At 38.4% G+C, this 26,406-nt stretch overlaps 1 protein-coding gene across 4 annotated transcripts in view; it reads left to right on the top strand.

Moving 5' to 3' along the window:
* B3GALT1 (beta-1,3-galactosyltransferase 1) overlaps positions 1-26,406 on the top strand; it is a 179,506-nt gene that overhangs the window by 124,399 nt on the left and 28,701 nt on the right. For all 4 annotated transcript variants that reach the window (XM_033064640.2, XM_033064637.2, XM_033064639.2 and 1 more), the window contains exon 3: positions 188-292. The gene's annotated coding sequence lies outside the window, so the exon portion shown is untranslated. The remainder of the gene's footprint in view (positions 1-187; positions 293-26,406) is intronic.

Raw genomic sequence — 26,406 nt, 5'->3', positions numbered from 1 at the left:
AAACTCTTTCATGTAGCACAGTGTAAGTTACCTAGTTACCCAGCTAAAAGACATTTTCAAAATAAATCACTGTCCTTGTACTCTGTAGAAGGCAACACACATGGATTTTGGATTTTGTGGTTAACCTATGTCTGAACACTTTTTTCAACAAAATATACAACTGTCAGTAAATTTCCTCTGATTTCAGATGGTGCACTTGAAAATAATATCATAAAGGCTCATCATTTTAAACAGTTATTGATTACACCCTGGGGATTTTCCACCAATTCCACTCGATGCTGCTTTTAAAATGGTAAGTACCCACATAATTCTATGATTTATAGATTGCTTAGATTTTATAGATAATACGACAGTAAAAATGCGCACTAATATATAATGTCATTTGATTATACAGTTTCTATTAAACTGTGTTGACTGACTTTTTTTATTCTTCAACAGTTCTTTGGCCTGTTAATGATTTGGATTTCATTCTTAACACTAAATGTAAGTGTTTAACAGGAAAAGAAAGCCTAAGAAAGCACTCCCTCCTTACAATCCAAAATGGAAGATAAAATATAAAGGCTGAAATGAATTTACTGGAAATTTTGCATAGCACAAATACAAAAGCTACTACTAAAACTCATTTGTTCTTCAGGATACTAAAAACAAAGGCTATTTCCATTATTATCCCATCTTTGAGGCAGCGTGGTACACAGGGTCAATCGAAGGTCAAGAATGGAGGTTGCTGTTACTCTATAAAAGGGCTCACACTAAATATAAGCATCTCAGTGTTAATGTTGTCTTTCATTTCTACAAACGTGGTACCTTGAATATCTACATGCCTTAAATACTTTGGTTTAGGCATTCACCATTTCATCACTTTAATTACAGTAATTTCACGAATACAAGCCGCACCAATTTGACTAAGATTTTGCTCCTAAACCGGAAATGCAGCTAATACTCAGGAGCGGCTAATACAACCTCAGAAGTGCCAGCCAGAGTGCTGAGCCGAGCAGCTGCAAAGTCGGCATTTTGCGATTGTTACAAATCGCTACTCTGTTGCACCGCGGGTGGAGCCTGGCTCCCTGTAGGCAGCACGGGGGGCAGGGAGAGAGGCGGGAGAGCTCTCTTTCCTCCTCTGCCACAGCCCAGGGGAGAGACGGGGGGGAAGCCCGCGCCGCCATTGCCGCGGCCCGGGAAGGGGGGTGGAAGCCCGCGCCGCCATTGCTGCGGCCTGGGGAGGTGGGGGGAAGCCCGCGCCGCCATTGCTGCGGCTCGGGGAGCCGACGGGGTGCTTTGTCCCCGCCCACCGCCGCCGCGGCAGGAGCGGGGAAACTCCGTCCCTGCCCGCCGCCGCTGCCGTAGGAGCAGGGGAAGCTCCGTCCCTGCCTGCCACCGCGGGGCAGCGCCGACCCGGGGTGACCGAGCCCAGTGGCAGCGGCGGCGGGCCCCGAGCGGCAGCACCGGGCTGGACCATCTGGCCCCGTCAGCGGCCCCTAGCGGGCCGAGCCTGCACAGCCTTAGCTCAGCCAGTAAACCCCGCCCTCCCGCGGTTCTGTTACTAATTGCACGCGGGTCCTCGCTGCGAACGACATATTCGGGTGCGGCTTATCTATGGACAAAAACCGAAATATTTGCCAACACCCAGAGATGCGGTTTATACTCAGTGCGGCTTGTATTTGTGAATTTACTGTAAATTAAAAGGGAATAGCTACATTTGATTTGCACTGCAAAGGTATTTTAACTGAATTTATACAGAATAGAATATTCAATAGTAGCGTACAGAATACAGTGCAAAGGAGCACACATTTAAACACACAACTTTGTGATCTGGGTGATAGTAACTCTATTTGTAATTTCCTTTTTTTCTTTCCTCCCTAATTCCACATATTATTCTACTAAAAATTCGGTGGCACAACTGCCTGAAATAATTTTTTTTCAGTCAAAAGCAATAAACTACATAAGTTCTTGAGATACAAAAGTGTTTATAATACAGGGAAACTTAAAAACAAGAAGTAAGAATTTAGGTTGGAAATAAAATGTTTTTCTAAGATGAAAAACAGAAACAAGTGCTGCTAATAGCACTTTGCAAAATAGAATTTTCATACTACAGATCCACGTAGGTGACTGAAAAATTAGGATTGCAATTTTTTTAATCTTTATGTGTATTTAAATATATAAAAGCCAATTTTCCCTTTCTTTGGCAGAGTTTGAAGTATTTACAAATGAAAGCAAAGAACTAAACTGCTGATATTAACCACACAGAAAAAAAATTTAAGTTTGTATACCTCCCATGTTCCTTTAAAAAGCATTAATAATTAAGCATTTGCATAAAGAAAGAAAACACATGAACGTGTATCTTTTAGACATCTGCAAGCTACTTATCTTGATCTGTTCCGTAAATAGAAACTAATTATGGAGAGACTGAAACCAAGACAATGCCCTAGAAAATAAGAGCCAACCTTTTTAAAATATACTCAAAATGGTGTGAGTAAATCTGTATCATACAGATTCATATTTAACATATAGATCTTTTTTGGTCTAATCTTCCTCCTTTTACAAGCAATGGTTAAACTTCTGCTAATTCAATTAAAAGCAAAATGTATTCTTTCTCTAGTTAAAACTTCTTGTCCAATATTAACTGTGAATGGTAGAATTGTAAAGGCTGTACTGAAAAAAAGCATTCACTCCTCTAAATTAATGCCTGAGCTCTGACTTTTAAGTGAAGACAGAGATCAGTAAGTCAGCTGCTGCTCATATTGCTTTCTTATTCATAATTGAAAACCCAGAGGCTTGGGGAGTACTTAGCAACCTAATCCATTCCTTCCCAGGAATATATAAGTTTTCTTTTAATAAAATTTTATTATCCTGCTGTCCTCTCCTGTTAGAAACATAATTTCAGAAACAAGTTTGATCCAAGGCTATATTTCAACCCCCAAAACGGACACGATATAGGGGTCAGCAGTGAGGTTGAAATTTCAAATATGCTGAGTCAATCCTGCCAAGGTGGGTGTTGGCTCCTCAGCTGCTCTGTTTGGACACTAATGCTCCCCATAGTCACTGCAAAAGTGCATATCAAGCTGTTTCTCAGAGCAAATAGCAACTCTATGTATCAGCAAAAGGAGGATGGCAAAGGACAAAACAGAAGACCCTTCAGCCACTCAGAGCTGGAAAGCGTCCTTAGAAGGACTGCAACAGACTTGAGTCAGCAAAACTATTTTCTTTCTGAGGTGGGACAAAGAGGTGGTTGGATGAATCCACAGAAGTCAGCCAAGTTAAAAGCTGAATGCTGGATTTCACAAAATTAAGCACAACCATGGTCTTTATTTTTAGACACACGTGCTAAAGGAAGGGAGATTAAGATGCCTGAAATTATTATTCTTCACAGGCAAGGTCACTCAGAAATCTGATCTGTATGACTGCAGACACTTGAAAATATTGATTCACCAGGATACAGTGCTGAGCTATAAATCACATTTTGACCCAGCAGTCAAAAACCACGTCCCATTAGCCGTGTACAAAGTGACAATTTGCTGTGTTGTTTTATGAAAATCATAATGGGAAGAAATACTTTTAGGATTGCCTTAAACTATCATCTGTCCACAGAAAAAGGCAAAATAAATGAATTTACATACAGCTTTTCCCCAGCCCTAGCAGCAGTAAGCATTATCCCTTTCCCCTACTGTTCACCTTAACAGGACTACTCCAAATCCCTTCAGTTTTGACATATACATTTTCCGTGCCAAAAATAACCTGAAGCTACTGAATATGTAACAATGTGCAAAAAAGCACAGCCTAGGGTGGAATGCACAACCCAGAGCACATGCACTGTTGGCTATACACTGCTACCCTGAAGCATAGAATATTTGCACAAATACAGGGAACCTTCAATGGCAGCAAGAGGCAGCATTTGCAGCCTAGATCAGCCCTAGTCTGTGCCTTCAGAGACCAATTTCACACCAGCTGAACTTCAACCTAAATAGCTTTTGCCTGAGTTTCAAATAAATCACTCATTCTTAGTCCTGATTGAGTGCAATACCACTATCACTGTGGTCTACCTTAAAGCAAGGGCAAAATGAATTGACTTATAACTAAGTCTAAGTGTATGCACTGGTCATGGTAAAGGGTGAATGCAGATGATCATTTAAAGCTAAAGCTTTAAAATAGATCACAGAAAATGCATTTAAATAGTTACAGCAGCAATTATTTAATTTCCAACTACTCAACACTATGAGACCACAACCTGAAAATTTATTTTATGATTTCTGATTTGTAGACAGGTGCTAAACTACTAGATTTCAGTTTTCCTTGGTTAACTGATGTTTTTCATTCATTCTTGGTTTTTAAACTTTATTGTCAATGCAGAAAATCTGCATAATACTGAAAGCTGAGATTCATATAGATGGAACTTAATCTCAAAATAGCAGGGCTTGTTGCAGTTTTTGGTATTTTTCTAGTATTTAATTAACTAAAAACTTCAGAATTACAGTACACTGACAAATTACTTCATAGCACAGTGATTGTCTGTGGTGTTTCATGTTCTTCCAAAAGACTGATTTCAAAAACATACAAACCTTAGAGGTGGGGAGTGGCAAGAAGGAAGCAAACTGAAACAACCTTAGCTTACATTACCAAAAGCAAAATTCCCTGTTCAAGTTCAAATTAAATCTTGGAGAAGAGAACAGAACAGTAATCATGTAAAGCAACTTGTGTGAATGATGACTTGGAGAACCTGGCAAGGAAAAAGAGAAGAATCCTCAAGGCAGGAGATTGTAACACACCAACTACTTGTATTAATTCAAAGAAAAAATGGAAAATATTGACAGTGTGTTCACACAGCCTTTTGAAATACAGGAAAATAAATTGAAAGGATTAAATAGGATTTATCAGTCATCAGAGGGACATGTCTTTTTCTTTCCTCCCTTTCCCTCCCAGCTTCTGCACCATCAAGTTCAACATTATCAGTAGGTTATTTTGTACCTTCTCAGTTATAAAAAGTAGTCCAGATGCCACAAGCATGACAAAAGCTACTCGGCTGTGTCTAGTCTCTGCTACTGAAAAATCTACTGTAATCAAGGTATTAAAGAATAAACCCAGTACAGTTTTCATAATGGCAACTTGAGGAGCTATACTAAAACTGCCATTATGCATGTGTATGGTGGGGTTAGCCCTCTGCAGAGGGGCCATAGGTCTGGCATGAAATTGCTCTTCAGCTTGCCAGGCAACCAAACTGCAGATATTCAGCTCAACACAACAGTGATGCCTCCAGTGCAAAGAGGTGACATTTCACTTTATTCCCGTGTTGTATCTCCTAGAAACAAGCTGCATTTCATTGGTTTATTTATACAAGTTCAGAGGATACTGACATCCATACATACAAAATGAGCACTGAATGCTGTTACATGTTAAGAAGAACTGCAGAAATGTGCAAGACAGAACCACAGATAGGCCCAGTTCTCAGTAATGTGATGCCCACTGGTGGTACACTGAAATACATGCTAATAGCCAGCTTGTTCCTTTATTGTGCCAATGCACAGGTAATGGGCAGCTGCTTGGGAGCTCACATGGGAACTTTTGATCTCTTCTGGTTAGGCTAGTACTGCAACCTATTTTGGATTAATTCTTTGTCTGTTGACTTTGTCCTTCCTTTCAGACACTGTTCAGGTTTTGGCTGGGACACAGCTAGTTTTCTTCACAGCACTTTGCATTTTGAACTTGTGGCCAGAGCAGTGTTGATAGCATGAGGCCATCTCTGTTCATATACCAGGATTTCACTGCATATATTTGGACGACTTCTACAATCAATTTACAAAAACAAAGGAGGTTTAGGACCTAGAGGGTACATTTTCAAAGCTTAAAGCAAGAGGTACACTCAATAATCCTTTCAATGAATAACAGGATAAGTATGCACACCACTTACAAATTTACATACAGCATTTTGCCATCCTGTAGCAGCCATTAAGCACTACCCCTTTCCCCCACCTTTCACCTTAAAAGGGACTACCCTATATCCCTATCTATTCATGCATAAGCTGCTCAACAGTACTTTCATGTCTTTCTTGGAATTACTGCCACTGGAAAGTGGTAATTTTAGGGCAGATTTTATTGTTTTGGCTACTAAAATAAAAAAAGCTCCTGTCCTGCTGAATCTTCCATTTCTTCTTCCCATGTTGTAAAAAGCATCCTGATATCTCTATAAAAGATATAATACAGCATAGCTGTGTCCTCTGCATTAAAAACAGGATAATGAAATGTAGGATCAGCATTTCTCTGACAGTGCCCGTACATCTTGTGGCTGCCAAGGTACAAAATACATTCAGATTTTTGAGGTTTTCAAATACCAAAACATCTTTTGGGGAAAATGTCCAAACAAACATCTGTGGATGACAGATTTTCTTTGTTTACAGAACAGATACTACATGATGAGGATCAAACTTATCCACTTCATCTCTTACTGGTAATCTAAAAAACTCTGCATGCTTGGTAGTTCCCTGAGGATTTGCCTTTCTTATCTCTTTAATCTTGACAAAAGGACCATAAAATGTGCCAGGTAAAGGCAGCTTTCACAGTTACTAACCTAGACCACCTTATTAGGAAACAAATCAAAAGCACAAGTTCATTCCACACAAGCTGTAAAACAGTTCCCATACAAAATTGACTTTGGCCCAAGTAAAGTGACACTAAAGAAATACGTTAAAAAGAAGTCAAGTATGCATCAGCTCAGATATAAACTAGCTGACATTCCTTCCAGGTGTACTGCATACCCATCAGACACAGATTAATATTTTCAGGCTATGATATGTTGAACTACTAACTGTTTTCACTTGGGAGAATATGCATCAGCAATATATGATAAATATTATAAATAAAGCATTTTAAACAAAGTAATGGAAGCAAAAATTGGACATGTGACTAATTTACCTTTTACTTAATCTTGAATCAAATACCGTGGTGAAATTATTTGCACAGGACTACTGCTGCTGTTAATATTCAGCAAATAATGAGCATTTCTACCACCACCAAAATCCAAACACAAGGAAACCAAGTATGTCCTTACACACATAACAGAAATTCTATTTAGAGAAAAATTCTACAAAAAGCAAGATAATTTGAACCAATTCAACACTGACACTCAAAGACACATTTTAGATGTAGTAATAACTGTACGTCCTTCAACATTTTCAGTTTTGTGGATGAACGTGCAACTGAATGTTTTTAATTCTATGCAGATGGTTATTTTAATTCTGGTAAAGCTTGCCCAAAAATGGTCCAACAGAATTTGGATCCTTAGTTCATTCCATAATCTTTGGTGCACTGCAAAGTCACAAGACTGTAACTGGTGAGTGAATATTCATGACAGGTATGAAATGAACCTTAATCACAGTGGTCTCAGTGTTTCCTACTATGTAAGCTCAAGTCAAAAGCCTAAGTATTTTGGACAGTGCAAGACAATGCTTCTAAAATACAAAAATAAATTGCATTTAGATTAATATCTACCCACAATCTTGATGAAATGCCATCGAAAGATATATCCTCCCCTAGAGTATCAGCAAATGCTCCAGGAGGGTGAAAAGTGTCTAATTTCAAAAAATTTAGAAGTTTGATAATTTCATTTTAATTCTTGGTGCATCTGGTGTAATTCTGAAAGCACAGAGTATCTACAGCATCTCTGGATGAAATAACCAGAGGGCATAACAATGACAAACTCACAGAGTTGCCCGCACAGAATCCAGCTTCCAACTCTCACCTGGGCAGCAAACACTGTATGGTAGCCAAGGAGGGGCACTGCCATTCACCAGTTATACCCTCAGTTCAGTAATATGCCATGCACAAACATTGCTTATTCCCAGCTTGCTCTGGGAGTTATGTTGTTTCAATCACTATTCAAAGCACTGGGGCTACCGAGCACTTCAGACCCCACGAGCCCTGCTTGCCATTACATGAAAATGCACATTTCCCACGTCTAATATTTCTGAAGAAGAAAACAGAATCTGACATATTAGTTTTAAAGGGACTGACTATAACTGTAGAATTAAAATTGCATCAGGGCATGACAGGCAAGGAAGGAAAACATTTCCCACTACGGTGACTGAACATGCTGAAGGTGGTGCTGAGACTGTGAGCAGCAAGACTAGGAATGGGGAGCATTTAACATCTTTCATCTGTGCTGACCTGCCTGACTACCTTCATATAAAAATTTTTGTTTGCTATTTTTTAATTTCCAACTTGCAATTTCTAATTTCTAACTTGCAAACTTACTTCATGTCTCCACAGAGCCAAAATTCCTGGCTTGCACAAATAGATTATTAATTGTTCAGAAAGGTTTTGGAAACTTTAAAGTCCGCACAGGCTCCTTGACACAAACAGTTGAGTTAATACCACACAAGTCACTAATAGAACAGTGACTCAGAACAAAAGTATTGATTAAAAACACTTGATAACATTGTGGTTAACCATAATATATATATGTCCTACCTGAGGGTAGTTTCTGGTAGAGCATGGTCATTTTTACTGGAAAGGTTTAATTTTTTCACATTTAGGTATATTTCTATTTTTGCAAACAGACTGGGAAAAGAGATGGAAGATGTTTCTTTTCAAATATAAAGGAATATAAACCAACTATAATTGCTGAGGAATGCAATCTGCAAGTCATTTAAATGCATACTAGTCAATACGTGATATATAGATGATATAATCATCTTCTCATTTACTTCAGAGCTATGTCAACATTAGGTTTCATTTTACTGCACATGTATGCAGTTAAAAATACCAGGTTTTGTACACATTACCAGAGAAAAAGTCTTTCTTTTCATTCCCTATGTAGTATCACGGTATTAATTTGGAAGCTCTGTTTGTCTGAAGAGGTCACCTGGAGCCTTATATTGTCATTACAATGTCATCTCATGGCACATCTATTGTGCCCCTAGCTACATGTGAGAGCTTCAGTAGGTCATGCAAATCAGTGGTTCCAAGGATCAACCTTTGCCCCACTGCACAAGAGGATTATGTCAGTCGAGGTGCTAAGAAGCAGCCATTATATTTCTCTATTCTATAAAAATGAATACAGAACTTCAGCTTTCTGAGTGCATTTCAGAAGCAATACAGCATTTAGAAGAATTAAACAACAAAGAAACGGGCACCAACACAAGTGACTGGATGTTCCGGCTACTTAATGGGCTGTAATTTCTGTGTATTTCCTACTTTTATCAGTCATCAATTTTGTCTAAACACACAGAGATTAGAAATTTCATTATGCAAAAATCTGCACCCCTGAACCACAAAGGCATTTGCTTCTCTATCAAAGAATGCAGAAGGTATTTGAAAGAGGTGTAGCTGACTTAGCAAACATGACAAAGGCATGGTAAGGTTACAGGGTAGCTGGTCAAGACTGTCTAATTCCATATTACAGGATGGACCATAATTCAAAGGTCTGGACAAAAGGATGAAGGAGGCACTATTGTCTGGTGATTGGTTAATAGTATTATCTTTCTACATACCCAATCTGAATATATACCTATGTATCTCTATTCTTAATGAATATAAAATATTTGTAAACTTGGTTTGACATTTTCCTAGTGCAAGTATTTTGGCACTAGGTTCAGCGTTCCCCAAATTTGTCACCTTTGTTGTTTTCTATAGAACAATTGATGGACAGAATCTTCAGAATTTTAGTAATCCTATTACTAAAAAAGCTGTAGCATTCATAGATTCTTAGTATTTTATAATTTCATTCAGGTATATAAATGCTGATTATTTTACTGTAATGAAATTATGGAATGACAGATACTTTCACAGATAATAAGAATGAATAATCTCCGAATAAGATTTGCAACATGCTCAGACTTTGTATTTAGTAACGCTTAGCCTAAAAATAATCAGCAAAATATTAATCCATACCTAAATGTCATTGGGAATTTCAGAGAAGCCTTTGTAGAGCAAAAGAACAATCTGCACCTGAAATCACAAGCAGGGCTGAAAAACATAGCACAAGAGTATATTTTTCATCTTCCTATGAAAGCACCAGCACATTTAAAACATCACTCATAAAAGTAAATCAAAATCTCAGTGATGCTTGTTGAAACTGGCTTTTAAGATAGAGAGTGAACAAAAAGACCTTTTAAAATAAGTTTTAGGGAATATATAAATTGTCTGAACACTGCCACGGACAATCAGTTTTAACAGCATATGTTACTTGCTGTTCTGGGAGCCTGCCAAAGAAAGAGATCCATCCAGAAATGATGAGGGGAAAAAAACTCAAGAGAAAATGGGTAACAACACATAACTTACATACATCTCTAGCTATTCTAAAGCTTTTCATTCAGCATCCATCATCATAAAATCAGTGTACCTGACCCATCTTCATTTTAATAGAGAAATACTTTTTTAAAAAAGCCTGGAATTCCCTATTGACAAACAGTACACTAACACATGTAAGATTTATCCTACTGTGCAACTTTCCCAAGGAGCATCTGAGAATTATTAATGACATAGGCATCACTGAATCACTGAATGATGTAAGACCACCTAAGTTTTGTAGATAGAGAAGAGCAGAAGCCATAAACCAAATCAGCAGGAAATCTTACAGCACAATTAATTATCTCCTAAAATATATTCCTGTTTTAGCTTCTAGGAAGTGTTTCACTGGAAGATAATATTTTTTAAAGCAATAGCTATCTCCATTTTTCAGATTACTATTTCTGACAGACACTGGTAATTCTGGTTACCAAGGGTTCAGTTCACTCCTTAATAAAGACCTTTTGTGGGACCAGCTTGAACAGCACCTATCTGGAGTCTTTTTAAATAAAGCTGTGTCTGCCCTGAGAAAGCCTGGTACGGGTGTGTGCTAACGAGCAGGGCTTTGGTTCAGCCACTAAGAAAAAATCTTCATTGTCTGTCAACAGCAGGCCATGACACTACTTCAGATGCTCAGCCCAGAGCCCACAGGCCCAGCGTGGGCTCGCACACAACCCTGCTTTAATGGCTCTGAGAAGTTGCTCTCTTCTGTTCCTATCTGCACCTTCACTGGTCCTCACACCACGAAAGCCACCTTACGGCTTTCTGCAGAGCAGCAGGGTGAGGAGGCGGCTCCTGAGGCGGCTCCTGAGGTGGAGGCAGAGGCAGGCGCGGAGGTGCCTGGGGGGCTTGCAGGCCGCAGCTGGGCCTCACCTCGGCCACACTCCCGGCCGGGCCTGCGCTCCCCAGCACCGCTCGGGGCTGGCCCAGGGCTCGTCCAGCACGTCAGCCTGGGAATTCCTTTCAGTCCAGAAGTTTTGCTTTTCCAACGTGAAATGCATTAGAGCGACCCTAAATCCAGGCCTGTGCCCAATGTCACATGATATCACAGTGCCCACCTGGCCAGTTAAAACTCTTGCACTCTCCAGAGAGATTTATGGATACGAAACAAAGTGAGGAGTTTTGTAGCCCATGAGCTCTGTCATCTAAGATCAGGGAGCTCTAATTTTTACTTTCAGAACTATTTATTTATTCTACATTTAGAATAGAAAGGATCAGATGAATATCTTAACTTGGAAGGGCTCAAACATAGGACAGATAAAAGATCTGCAGCTTTCCTCTGGGGCAGTGTCTCCTGTGTTACCAGTCTGAGACAGACCATGACCACCACTGTGAAGCACTGAATCAGTGCATGAGCCTGATGATGGCAATTTGGGATGCCACACTGCCTCCAACAGACTGAGGCTTTCTTTTTTGGTAGCTGACTACATCCCTTTACTGAATCTGCTTACTGTGTCAAAGCCAGGACTGCAATTAAAGCTGAGATTGAAGAATCCTCTGAGGTTCTTGGAAAATGAGAATGTATTAAGAAATTTTAAAATTTATTGTGATGCATTGTGTAACAGAAATTAGCTTGCTTCTCACAGGACCTAAACATTTAGGACTCTCTTCTTCCATGTTTTCCTTGCTTTTTTTGAAGTATTTTTTTTTGTCTTTTAAATTTTTGTGTACATAAATCAAACGCTTCCAGGAACAAAGGCATGTCAAATTCTAAACTTCTACTTTCTTTAATATAACCTGTGTTTTCCCTACTAGACCTGATTCACACAACTCTTTTCACACTTTATAGTAGTCAGTGGCTGCAGTCATCTAAAGACTGCATTGTAAATATCTTCAACAGCAGGAAAGGCATTGCCAGCAAAAAAAATACAAGAATCCTGAAGTGTTACTTAAAAATAACATTAGTTTCTGGACAGATGTGAAAGAGCTTACTTTCATATTAGTCCATGTAAGCCCACATAATCTCCTAACAATCCGGAATCTAAAATACATGCATACTCATTTGACAAAAGGTTTGATAACATGCTTTGGGGTTTGCTATGGATGACTGAAATTTTAAAGAAACTATGTGCTGCACCAGCTCACAGAAATGTACAATTTATGGTAAGATTTGACAAATGCTCTGTACTTTTCTGAGAGCTTTTATACCGCAGGCAATAGTGCAGTGAATATGAGTGGTAAAATGCCTGCTGGTTTTAATAAAATCTAAGTCATACAAATGATGGCTACACTGAATGTCCAACCCTTACAAGGTACCAGCCCCTCCAGGCACCGTAATTTCCCAGTATTCTCTGCCCTTCCAGTTGTAAGAGTCTCATAAAATGAAATATTTCTATTTTATTTTTCATAAGTTATGCTTTCGCCAGTCCAGTTACTCAAGTCTACTTTAATTCAGCTCTGTTTTCATGTAGCAGATGGTCCAAAGGGAGTGACTTCTCAGTCTGCCTAATGTCCCCCCTTAAGCCAGCATGACACCCTTTAGATGCCAAGCAGACTGAATAGAGGCATACCTCTCTAAAGAAGAGGTAAAACATCTCAATAAATGAAAGGGAATAGCAGACATTTCCCATCTGTTCAAACTACTACTGTTGCTATTTATAGAAGCTACCTTGACATTATGGACTTCTCAAGGCTGATAGAGCCTGGTTTAGCAGCAGGATGTGCTCTTTATGCAGAGCCTGGAATCTGACCCTAAGTTACAGCAAAGCCAAAATGAATCAGAGCTTCACAATTTATATTTAACAGAAAAATGACAAGTTGCAATATTAATAATAGTATTACAGTTTGTAATTAATAATAATAATAATAATAAAAGAATTTTAAAATCACATTGTTTCTACAACCACCACCAAAACCCAAAATTCTAGGAAAATCATAGATATCTCTATGCTATCTCTAGATCTCTTATTCTCCCTGACTAGCATAAGTAATATGAATTACAAAATACCTGGCTGAATGCAGCAGTATTTCCTTTTTGCTATGAATGTCCAGTGTTAAAGCTGAACATAAAACATTTCATTACTTTAACCTTACGTTAGGCTACAAAAACCAGTGCATTTAAAATAAACTTTTGGTGAAGGCTTTATTCCATGTCTCAGCAGTAACAAAGACTATTACAATAACATGCATGAGATCTAGAGGTTCAGCAGAAAGATGATTGTATCTTTTATATACACAGCAGGGAGATAGATATTTCCTCTCCTGTCAGGATGATTTATTCAACAAATGGAGAAAATATAAATTTTAAAATGCATTGATTCTTTTTTTCCCTGCATCTCAAGAAACATCAGAAATCTCAGGAAATTAAGAAAATTAACTCTATCATAGATATTATATCACCAAGCATTTTGGAACAATGAACCGAATCTTTAGAACAAAGAATATTGCCAAACCTTCCATATTTTGGATGGTTAAATCAAGAAAGTCTGTCCTTTCTCTTTCCTATGAGTTTGTGCTCCTTCCCCCATCTTTCATTTTTATTCATCTTCCTTTTACAGAGAAGTTTATGAATTGTTCTGCATAGACAAGGATTCATGTAGTTTATCTTGAAAGACAAACTCAATCTACTTTTGGTACATTAATTAGCAGAAAAAAATTTTTCAACGGGAATTTCAAAAGCTGAAGTTTAAGCAGAAGGGGTTTGAAAGAATGAAGTACCAGGTATAAAGAAGGAATAAGGGTTAAAAAATAAATCAGGTCATTCTCTGTACTATGGTTTTTCATTCAGGTACAGTCCATACAAGGACAGTACAAGCAGTACCACCAATAGATAGGGCCTATCTATAAGGCCTGACAATCTCATCCATGAGTTCAAAGCCAAAATTTTTGGCTTCCATTTCCATTTGACACTTTATCTGAACCACTTTCTAAATCTCTTGAGTGTATTTCCCTAAGTTATAACAGGAAGAGTGGATGTAGGTAAAATTTAGCATGAAATCTTACATTTTCCCTATAAAGTTTAGTGGTCCTAATTTCAGAAAAAAAAAAGGAACAGAAAAAAGCAGGAAAGGAACAGAAAAATAAAAAGGCGCTTAGTCTCCAGTAGCTTTACAGAGCCAGTGGCAGTGTGGTGACTAATACTGACACTGAATACTTTCAGTAGGTTTTCATTCACTGTAAATTTTTGCAGCAAAACTATCAAACAGCAAACAGTGTCAGGAGAGGTAACAGTAAATACATGCTCTCTAATGAAGTTTTGTTTCATGGTATAAACCCAGAAAATCTAGCAAAGCAAAACTCACATAAAAAGATGTCATGACAAGGTGAGAACATAGCCTTAGAACAAGGCAAAATGACCACTGTGAGAGGTTGTGAGGATGAAACAAGCATCACTAAGAATAAAGAAAAATGAAAGCATAAAATTGTTCTTTTTTCTCATCCAAATTTCTCAACTGCTTCATTCAAAGCCCTTTCTAATAAGCCAGTAATTAGGAACATTTTAATTACACAATTTAGGATGAAGGCAACCATGATAATAAAAATCATAAGCCCATGCTTAGATGATGCAGGTTCTATTAACCTGGGATGTATTTACTTGCTGATTTTAAACAGAGCTCTTTTCACATGACCCTAAACCAGTGTGGATTTAAGATCTCCATAATCACATTTAGCAAGGCACTGTGTGCAAAGCAATAAAAGCAGTTATTCACTAGGGTTTACGAGGCATACAGGGTCCCATCTGGTTGACTTTTTTTTTATTTGGTGTTTAGGTCAACTTTACAGACCTATGTGTAAGTATACTTAAATGCACATTCTCTACATTGTTTGAAAGGCCAGCATATGTCCTCAATTTTCCCCTCTCTCTCTATATATGTGTGTCTCTCATAATCTGTGTCCAGTGTTTCTGTGAGGATGAACAGATGTGTGAATTAGTTATCTTCCATCAGCTGTATTCATTCTTGCTCATCAAAGAAGAGGTTTCTAATGCCTACAACTAACAGCTCAATACTCTTCTTCCATTATCATTTATTATCACATGCAGGAATGAACACGCATGTTTAAATACTGAGCTTAGGTGTGATCCTAAAAGTTATAAATACATTCTGGGGAGCTGTTAAAAGGAAATCAGAAAGGTGCATTACCCAATACAGTGAGATCATAAAACCACACATTTTGGTTACTTCAAAGAAATTAATGTATTTCCCCAGACTCCTTTTGTAAAATCCCAATCATCCAAATAAATGACCTGTGAAATAAGCCTCTATCTAAATTAGTCTATAGCCTTCCAGTCTCTCCCCCACCAAAATCTCTCAAGTCTTTAACATGACCACGTCCTCTCATAAAGCTATCTCTAAGTTTCATAGGTTCACTTCCCGGTGGAACATATCACAAAGGAACAGTAAAATTTTCCTTCTATTTATTTAGGTTTAGGAAAAACATAGGAATGTCCAAAGTACTATTACACTGTAGAGAACTGGTTACCGTTGCAAAACGCAGCAGTCTGATACTGCAGGCATCCTCTCAAGAACATGCTTCTCCTACCCAATGTGTAACTACTGAGCTGGCTTATCCCCAAACTTACCAGAAGCTATGAAACTGCAGTCAGTATCCATAATAACTTGCACCACTAAAGGCCCTGGTGTACAGTGTTCAGTGTGGAAAACATGAAGTGGAAGAAAGCACCACTTGTACACTATTTCTCATATGCCATTTCTTTCTAACACCACATATTCCAGAGACTTATAAAAAATTCTTCTGTAGCTTACAAGGAGAGGAACCCACACAGTGCTGGAATATGTAACTGAAATAGAAGCATTTTGATTTTGTACCACAGACATAAGTCACTTGCTAACTGGATTCTTACATTTGGACATCAGCCTTTAATCTCATGCCTCATTGCCCAGGAAACAGTTGCATTTGTTCTTGGCTTCCTAACTGTGATGTATGTATCTGATAATGTAACAGCCATTCATCCAGACTCACCTGATGCTTTAGATTTTCCCATTTGAAGTGGGACCTGAGGACATAAAGAGTGTTTTGTCTGTGAAGTGTCCTTCTCCTCGCCGTGTCCTTTAGATGATGTTCACAGAAGAAGTATGACATCAGTCAGTGATCTTTGTGTCGCATGGCTCCAAGTGAGACAGGTAAAATATGGATAAGCAAATCTACAAGAGTGAATAATGAAAAAAAAAGTCAACTTCCTTAAATTTTTGCATAGTAAATACATATCTAATGAAATTCTTATGCAAGAGTCAGAAATTTCTAAAATTGATTGGTTTAAAAACCACAGGGCAGAATCCCACAAGGAAAGACATCTAAAGATGCACCCACAAGCCAGCACAGTTCTAAACTGTCCCAGCAAATGCAAACTCATTTCAAGCTATTGTCAAGCATCAATGCAATGCTTATATGATGGCCCTCTGCAAAAAAAACTCCTTTTTATTTGAAATAACAGATATTTCTACATATCTTTGAAATAAATATATATGACATAAAATATATTTCTATAGCTTGTTATAGTAGTCTTTTCTTATTTTCGTCTCTAATTTAGTTGAAGATTTCCAAATAATGACAAACAAAACCCCCAAACTCATTTCAGCAACTGCAAAATTACTGGTACCATTCAAGTAAAGTAGTTCAAGTTTATAAGGGATCTTGCAGAGACCTAACTGATAAATTGGATAATTAGAAAAGAATATATGAAAATCCTTCACCCAAAAGAAAGAAAAATCAACAGTCAAAAGACTAACAGCAGTAGAATCACCACTATATTCAACAGAAAATTTATAATCAATGCAAAAAATGCATTCAATACTCTGTTCAGTTTCTAAGGATTACAGTAATAGATTCTTTTTTCAACTCACATTTTCTGAATTATTTCCAGAATTTCTTCATTTTTAATACTAATTAGGAGATGACTAAGTAAATGTTTAACCTCCAATATTATGCTTATTACTCCACTTTTTTTCCCTTGTAATGTCTCAAAAAAGTACCAGTTCTTTATTTCAGAGTCTAAAATCACCTTTTTGATTTTCTCCAATCCACTTAGCATTTTCTTTTAAAACTATTCAGGTACCTGTTGACACAAACAAAAGAAAAATATGGGAATTCACAGAAACAGTAAATTCAGACAAACAAACAACACAATTTATCCAGTGATTAAAATAAAGCACTCTTCTTTTGCTTATCCAAAGAGGCACACACAATTAATAGTACTGCACAATTTGAGATAAAAATGCAAAATATATTTTGGGAAATAAACAGGACCACTTAAGAAATCGTTACCTAAATATTGATATTGCACAAACAGTAAAAAAGAATACATTAATCGGATAAATTATTAATTTAATGAGTTATAGGAACAATTAGGGTGATACACATCCAGGAATTTAATAATTTTTTAGGCAAACTAAAATGTCAGGTTTTAGCATTGATATGCAATCCATGTATTGCTATGACTCACAAATCTTTATAACTTTAAAAGTAGTCACCACTACTAAAAAGGGAGAATTTGCTAGCAGTTACCTCAAAATTAACAAGATAGCAGAGAGCAAACCCATTAATATTTCATTAAATAATATATTGCTAAATATCAATTTCTACATGGTATCCATCTCTCTTTAAAAAATGCTATATGGAAACAAAAGTGCCTATCCTTAGTTATGAAGTCCCTGCAGCAAGTCAGTACCTGAATTGGTTTACTTTTGATCTTAAAAGTTCATTTGAGTTGCTTCATCTCTACCAATCATGAGGTTCACAAAATAAATAAAAAGCCACAGAATCCATTTCAAAAAGCAGGCCACGGCAATCCTGACTTTGCAACAGCTGGAAGTGGTCATAGACAGCTTGAGGAGGCACTAGGCAAGCACACACCCCCCCACACCCCTGAGCCCAAAGTGGGGTTGCTTTACCAAAATATGAGTATTGGTCTAATACTGATACTCAACTGTGACAGACAAAAGACTCTCTAACAATTTGAAGTTAGAAAGGGTATGTTTTTTCAGCGCTGGGCAGCAGTGTGGGGTAGCCCCCTAACACGCACTGCAAAATTACAGAGTCTATTTATTGACAAAAGGTTTAAACAAATACATATTCATAATATCAGCCCCTCCCATCCCCTGCTTCCTGTGGTAATTAGCTCGAATGGCTATTAAGCATTCATGGTTGGCTTCTTGAATTAAGTCCGGGGTCGTTTTTGTGGGGAGGGGTCTTAAAAGGAGGAAGAAAGGTGAGTCTTCCTCGCCTTGAACTCTCAACCTTTTCTATCAATGACAATACAAATGGTTTTTGGGGCAACTCCAATTTTGCAAAGAATGAGTTTCTGGTTGCAATTGTTTATGTTCTTTGGACCTACCTACTAGTTTCATCCTTTCCCATCACAAGCACAGCTAAGCAAATATAAAACTACAGACAATTATTTAAGTTGCAGCTAAATATCTCAAGCCCAGCTTCTTCTAACTTTTAACTAAAATCCTAATTTCTCTCAGATTAGTGTTTCAGGGCTCACCCTGCTGAGCAGAATCCCGCACAAGGCGGCACAGCCCAGGCGCTCGCTCCAGCTCTCCTGGCCTGCCACACATTCACTGAGCCATGGCTGACCAGCTGAGGAGGTGGGGGGAAAAGGGAAAGGAGATAATATTTTTATTATCTCCATTCAGAGATAATATTTTTAAAATAGGAATGGAATTTGAAAATATATACCTTCAGATCTCCTCCATAAATACACAAGAATTACTTTAATGGGGCAACAAAATCTTTATCAGCTGAAGTCCAGTCTTGTACCTCCTACAGGGTTTATAGGATTAAATCCAGTGTCTTTTTAAAGTCTCACTACCGTATAATTCTATGCTTTTAAGCCTCTTTTTCACCATCTTTTGGTCCCAGAAGTCCCCTCAAACCATGCAAATACATTTCTGAAGCATGGATTAGGTCTCTCATGTTTAATAAAAAGTCTACTTAAATTATTTTCCATCTTTATTACAAATTAATATTGTGAAGTCTTTCAGTGAACTGAACATATCTCTATTCTGTTCAAACAAATCCATTCCAATATTAACATTTTAAGGATTTATGTAAAATATCACCAATACACATATTGCATATCCAGGGCTTGTCCCACAGTAGCAAAGCAAAACAGAATCTTTTGGATCTTTTGGTATATCCCCTGCTGTATTGCAAGTCAGAATCATACTTCAGTGCCTTCATTTTGTTTTGCATGATGTTATCCGTAACACTTTCACCATTCATTTTTCAGGATTATTACAGCCAGGCCTTATTCAAATCTACAATCAGCCTGTCTCACACCACAACTTCTCTCCCTACAGAAAGGGCTGCATAACTCCAAGGACCCTGAACCTCATTTTCATTCCCAAACTTGCATCACAAATTTGGAAACCATTTCACAAAGTGACTTACTTTATAAACCTCTATAATTTGATTTAAACCTGTGAGATGGGGCTCACACTGTGCTGGTGACCAGGCAAGGCCCCCAAGAAGGGGGCAGCAGCTCCCTTCTCCCTGCCAGTGGAATGACAGAGCCCCAGAGAGGGGACAGGCACAGCTCCCAGCAGAGGGACAGCCACGGTGCCACTGTCAGGAGACCCTGGGGAGGATGCAGAGTTGCTCTGTCCCAGTCATCAGCTGAGCTTTTATGGAGAGCAGCTCCACACAGGGGAGACTCCTGAATTCAAGGCCACACCATCAAGACTGAAGTATCTCCTTCCCCATTCTCCCATCTCTGCCTGTGTGCTGTGCCACCAGCCTTGCAAATGATCCCAGAATTTGCTTCCAAGTTCACTTTTTGACAACCAGGCCACTCCTATTTTGTGTTTAGTCATAATGGAACCGCAGCATTAAATACAGTAATTTCACGATTATAAGCCGCACCATTTTGACTAAAATTTTGGTCCGAACCCAAAGTGCGGCTTATAATCAGGTGCGGCTTATATATGGACAAAGAACAAAAAGTTGCTGTTTTAGTTTGGAGGACAGGTGTCTGCTGAGAAAGGCAGGAACTTCTCTTTGAAATGGAGAATGTAAAACCCCTCCCTTCAAATTATTATAATTTGGAAATCAAGGGGCTTTCAGGCAAAAATATGGAAATTAGGAATAACAGTTCTTTTCTAGGGAAATTAAAATAGAAATACAGTACTACAAAGAAACAAACCCCAAGCCCTGACAAAGTCAGAGTACAACCTGGCACCCCATCAGGCAGGGTGTTGGTAGCAGTCCCATTAAATGGTGGCTGCATCCTCCTGCAGTGACAGATGTGATTCAGTTGGAGCAGTGCTCCTGTACAAGGTGCAGTTTCCCTCTGGAGGTCCAGTGGTGATGTGGAGAAATCCGGTTTTCCTCTGGAGTCCAGTGGAGAAAGGGGCTCCCTTAGTGTCCCAAACCTCTGTTTTTATCTTGGTAAGAAATGTTGGGCTCTTCCCCCTGGCTGGAGCAACTTCCAATGGGATGCAGTAATTTTATCAGTCCCACAGTGGGACTCAATGGGCCATTAGCAGAAAATGACTCCCTGGAGGAAGGATGGGGTGTGAAAAGATAAAGAACAATGCCCAACCTGGTTTCAATGGATGGCCCATTAGCAGATTATCTGCCGTTGAGATAAGGATCACTGTCCCCACCCTCAACAGATGGTGATAGAACAGATACCTTTCATCACACTCTGTATTGTAACATGCGGCTTATAATCAGGTGCGGCTTATATATGGACAAAAAAACAAAAAGTTGCTGAAACCCAGAAGTGCGGCTTATACTCAGTGCGGCTTATAATCGTGAAATTACTGTAATTTTTAGTTAACGCCACATTCCAGTTCTGGTTTTATGTCCAGTTCTGTAGGAGAAATCTTAAACTCTAATCAATGTGATTGAATAGGATTTCATTTTAAATTCATTAATATATCTTATTTGTTTTTGTAAACGATGTGCACTTTTTTTCCGTCTAAAGGGTCTATATTCTGAGACTTAAATATTTTATTATAATCCTATTAAAACAAACAAATCTATAAGCATTTAAAGACCAGTTAAAAAAAAGAAAACACCTCACAGTTCTGGACTGCTAAAACTGCTGTACAGCTATATGTCTTCTCTATGTCTCCCAAAAAAATTGATTTTTAGAGCTTTGCCATGAGCCTTTGCAGTGTTTAAGACAAATGGATTGTATTATTGAATCCAGCCCTCAGGAATCTTACTTCAAAATAAATCAAAACCAGAACCATTCTTTCCTGCAGGCCCACTAAAAACTTGTGTAGAAAAATAATTAACAGCTTCACAAAAACAAAATAAGCTTTATGTGACTAGAGCAATGTATAGAACACTAACAGCATGTTTATAATGGCTAAATGGAAAATGCAGATAACAGAAAAATACTAATAACCCTCACATACAAGGACAGTCATCTCCAAGTAGGAAAAATTAACTAATAAATTATTGTGCAAAGCTGTCATTTTTATGTAGCTGTCAACTGCTTCAGTTTCACTTTTTCCAAGGTCTGGAAAATGAGGTCAAGATCAGTGTCTGCCAATTAATTCAGAGAAAACTGTTGTAAAAATCCCAGACTTTCTGAAAAGCAAGCATTTCCTGGGAGTTCATGAATATCCTAGTTAGGGAAAAAAAAAATCCATTCCAAAGTTCAAAATAAAGGGTCACATCCTTCAGCCATGGCAAACCATCAGTATTTATATACTTAGAGAAAGCTCTCTCTATAGCCACATAGACATACAAGTATATTATATAAGTAACTACCATAGGTTTAGTGGCTTAAATTGTCCCACACAAACATGTGGATAATTAATATGAATGAGTTAATTCTTTATTGTTTCCTAGATATGCAACACACAAGCTGGTGTCAGTGTAGCTGGTTCTTCCCTCCCTTGCATTTCTAATCTGCTGCTGTGAAAAGCACTCATCTCTTAGCACCCGAGGCTTCCCTGCAGCCACACCACCACGGCGGGCCCGGCTTCTCTGGCCCACCCCTGGAACACATGAAAGCTGTTTGCACTCATCTGTTCCAGTGGTGTGGTCCTCCCACGAGGTCATCAGTGGAGACTATAACTCACGGTACAGAACCACCCTGCTCATCTGCCACAGCCCTATGACCAGAACAAGATGTTTACAAGCATCTGCAAGAGGCATCTGCATCAATTTCTGCTGCCAGGAGAATCCTACTGGGGGCTTGAACTTAGACACTTGTGAAAAAAAATATAAACATTAGTATGGGAAGGAGAGAAACAAAAGGCTTTAACACTTGGTATTATGGGCACAGTAACTGATTTCAGATTTTTGCTTATATTATCAAGCAAAACTCCAAGTTGCTCTTAGCATAGAAAGAATATATTGTTCCATTTCCTCTGCAAAATGCAGCTGAAAAAAATACAATTCTTTGAATTCAATTTCTGAATTCTTTCCATTCTTTTTCTGAAAGAAAGCATTCCCTCAACACTGTAACTTTAAACCATGATTTCTTCCATTTCCATTATATAGGAAGATGTGGTTGGTTTTATTGTTGTTTCACCTGTCCTCACCAATTCATATTCATTTCAACTAACAACTGCCAACAAATAAGTCAGGACCTTGACTTTACCTATGTGCCTGCCAGATTTGGCAGCTAGGTGGGAGGGATCTGCTAAAAAAATCCAGTGAGAGATTCTGGTGTCATTAAGCAAGAAAGCTTTCCTAAGAAAGGTGCTCTTCATGGAAAGTGTAACTACGATGGTTTGGCCTATCTCAGCTTGGGAATGAATATGGCCTCAGAGCATACAAAGTTTGGCTCTCCACAGCTTAAGCTGTTCACATTTACCTCTAACTTTATTTTTAACTTGAATCTCTGAGGTTCCTGATTTGTTTTAGCTGTGTTAGATCAGATTTCCTGTCTCTACTGTAAATGACATTCCATTTTCATCCAAGCAGGGGTCCCTGAGGTCCTCTTGACCCAATCAGTTAGAGAACTTATTTTTCTTGTGGCCAAGCTACAAGAAAAAGCTACATTTTCCTTTCATCCATTTAACCATCCTACATTTAATATCTATAAGGGGAAAAGTAGAGCCATAGCTTGGGGCATTTATTTGCTCTATGACTTTTTGAAAGGAACTAAGTTGCCCACATAAAACTACAGATCCTTAGCATGCATTCAGAAGGCTCTACACAGCTTCTGAGAGTGCAGGAGAAAGCAACTGGACCCAAAGGGTGCCATGTTCCACTTTGGCACACTGAAAACCAGGTCAGTGCTACACACCCAGCCAGCCACTCACTGGGATGTCCTGCACTGTGGTATTAACAGAACCAGTTACTTAAGTAGAGGTGAATCAGTACGGTTTATCTGTCCAGTTTTTTCTCTTCACTACTGAAGAAATATTACACTGATATTTAGAACTATATTTTTTTTCTACATAAAGCTAAACACATAAAGAAAATGAGATAATCATGCCTTTCTATTGAGAATCAATATTAATCCCTGTAACTATTGACACATCACCAATTCACCTTTATATCTCAGTTTGGTTTACCGTAAGTTATACCTTAAAGCAAACTCCCCAGATTTCTGAGATCTACACAAAATCCTTGTAGCACCACTTTCCTCACTTGCTATCCCTCACACATGCCCCAGACATTACCTGTCCCATCATACCAAGCACTGCTTTTCAGAGGCTGTCTAAGCCTTCCTGACTTTCTCACCAGGACATTGATTTCACTGTCCCCCACAGAGGATGGAGCATCTATCCCACTGATTGGAAAATTCAGCAGTGGTCCAAGAACCAGCTCTGGCCTGGGACAGACAAGTGTTGTAGTGTATTTAAGAAACCAGCCTCTTCTTTGCAGTCCCCGACAAATCACAAATCCTGGAAATTCTCTGTACTTTTAGATTAAAAAAGCTAGTAGATATCCCACAATCTGGTCTCTAAAACTTACATGTAGGTGATTTTTCACACTTAGATTGGATGTTAGAATCTGAGGATATAATCTTCCATTTTATTCAATGTGTCACAGCAGAAAATACCATGGTATGAACAGAAAATCTGAGATAGGAAAAAGCCAAGTCTTGGTTGCACATCTGATGCAGATGAGCATGTACTGACTTGTGCAAATCACAACCCCTCTTCATTTAGATTTCAAATAATGATGGATGATTATGATGATGAAGATAAAGTAAGTCACTGTTCTAGTATTTTATTATGAAATGTTATTAATTTCAGCCCATATCTCTGTTCCAAAAGAAACAATGTTACAAAAAATAATTTTATTCTCTTCAATTATTTTTTAAAATTATTTCTGGTAAAGAGTGAGTCCGGCGCTTTTATTTTTCTCACAAGACAAAAACTGCTTTCCTCTTTTGTAAAAAGCAAACCAGATCTCAATTTCTGTAATGAGCTGTAGAGAGGTGGTGAAAATGCAATGAAGAAATAGGACCAAAATTCAACACTAGTCAGTCCAATTTTCTGTAACATTCCTGAGCACTCAAAGTTTCCTATTTCAGATCAATGCATAAATTATATTTAAATTTTATTGATTTTCACTATGTTCCCAGAAGCACTCACCGCTGTAATTTGCCATTTTAGTCTAAATGAAAGGAGTACATTTTGCTCTCATTGAACCACATAACCTCATTAACTTCAGTGAAACAAGGAGCACGAGAACGAGTCAAGCCTAAGTGCAATTACAGTAGTATACAGAACACTGCATGTGCTATTTACAATGTGATGACATTTTGGAGTGAAAGGCAAAGCTGAACCTCCTACATTAGAACAACAAGATAATTTCATCAAAGGAGCAGCAGTAATATGTGTTAACTGAATTCTGTTTTAGTGTTTTTCATTTGTTAGCATTTTAATTTGGTACTGAACAAAACTATTGAGTTCACAAAAAATATTAACACTACCATGGTGCTGTGCTGCCAGGTTAAAAGATGGCTGCAGCACATTAAGGTTCTCCTGTTTAATTTGAATCAGGGAATGGAAAAGGAAATCTTATGACCTTTCTTGGAAATATTTTCTATATATAGAGGACACATAAAGGCATGCTATATAATTAACCAATAAAACAGAGTTTCAAGGCAAACGTTAGAATACTAAATAATGAGTACAATTTAGGTTTGTTGCAACCCCAGTGACTAGATATTATTGCTCTAAGCTCTTCAGGCAATCTTTAGAGGCTGAATTTTCACTTCCCCACACCCATGTCCTGAAGAGCACGCTCAGCAGCCACTTCACCTCCTCCTTACCCAGCCCTCAGTCCTCTTCTGCCTTGACAGCTTATCATGGTCACATGCATATCAAAGCATTTGTGATACAATGGCTTCATAAAATCACCCAGAAATCACAAGTTACATCTTTGTAAAGTCCCCAACTGCCAGACAATAGTGTAAATGTATAAAAATATCCAATAGGCATTTTGCATTATAGCTCAGCAACAGAAAATTACAGTAATTATAAATAATGAAGTTCTGTCAGGCTTCAGAAAGACACTTAAAGGGAACATCCCTCTGCCTTCTCCACATAGACATTTATTTACTGCTGCTTTCCAACAGCACAGCCTGAGAGTGAGGAGAAGCAAGGAAGTAGCTGCTCTACCCACCACGTCTCTCAGACACTGCAGGGTGAAGGTCCATTTGGGAATCAAACTTGAGAAGGGTCTCAAAGCAAACACAACTTCTGCTCTGTGAGCCAACAGCAGTGGTGTAGAGGGCAGCTGCAGACTTGCCAGCTCCTGCTGCTCCAGCATGCACAAGGTATATCCTGTAATTGGGAACTACAGCTTTGGGGGATGTGTCCTCTGCCTATCCTACATGACTGATGCAAATCCTCATGGAGATTGGATTACTTTGTGCTCTTCTCTGTGCTTTCTATTAAACCATGTTTGCAAAGGATTAAAAACAGCTCCAGTAAGGCTCCAATGATAATGTGAAACAAACATTCAAAGTGCTTTAGATAATATACGCAGAATATAGACCCATTTTCCTTAGAATTGAGAGGAATAAAGCAGGTCACAGTAAGGACAAGTCAGCTCACAGATACGACCTCAACTGGCTAAAGCAAAACATTTTTTCCTGGCAAACATTAAGCTTTCCCTGTCCATCATCTGTGCTGCAGCCACATGGTTGTGGCTGGCCACAATGTAGAAACAGAAGTCCAGATCTGTCTGAAAAACACTAAACAGACGCTACAGCTTCCACAAGTCTCCAATTTTGCAGCACAG

Source organism: Catharus ustulatus, chromosome 7, assembly GCF_009819885.2.
Source record: "Catharus ustulatus isolate bCatUst1 chromosome 7, bCatUst1.pri.v2, whole genome shotgun sequence".
Classification (NCBI taxonomy): Eukaryota; Metazoa; Chordata; class Aves; order Passeriformes; family Turdidae; genus Catharus; species Catharus ustulatus.
The sequence above is the reverse complement of the archived record's forward strand: the minus strand, read 5'-3'. Positions and strand labels throughout refer to the sequence as shown.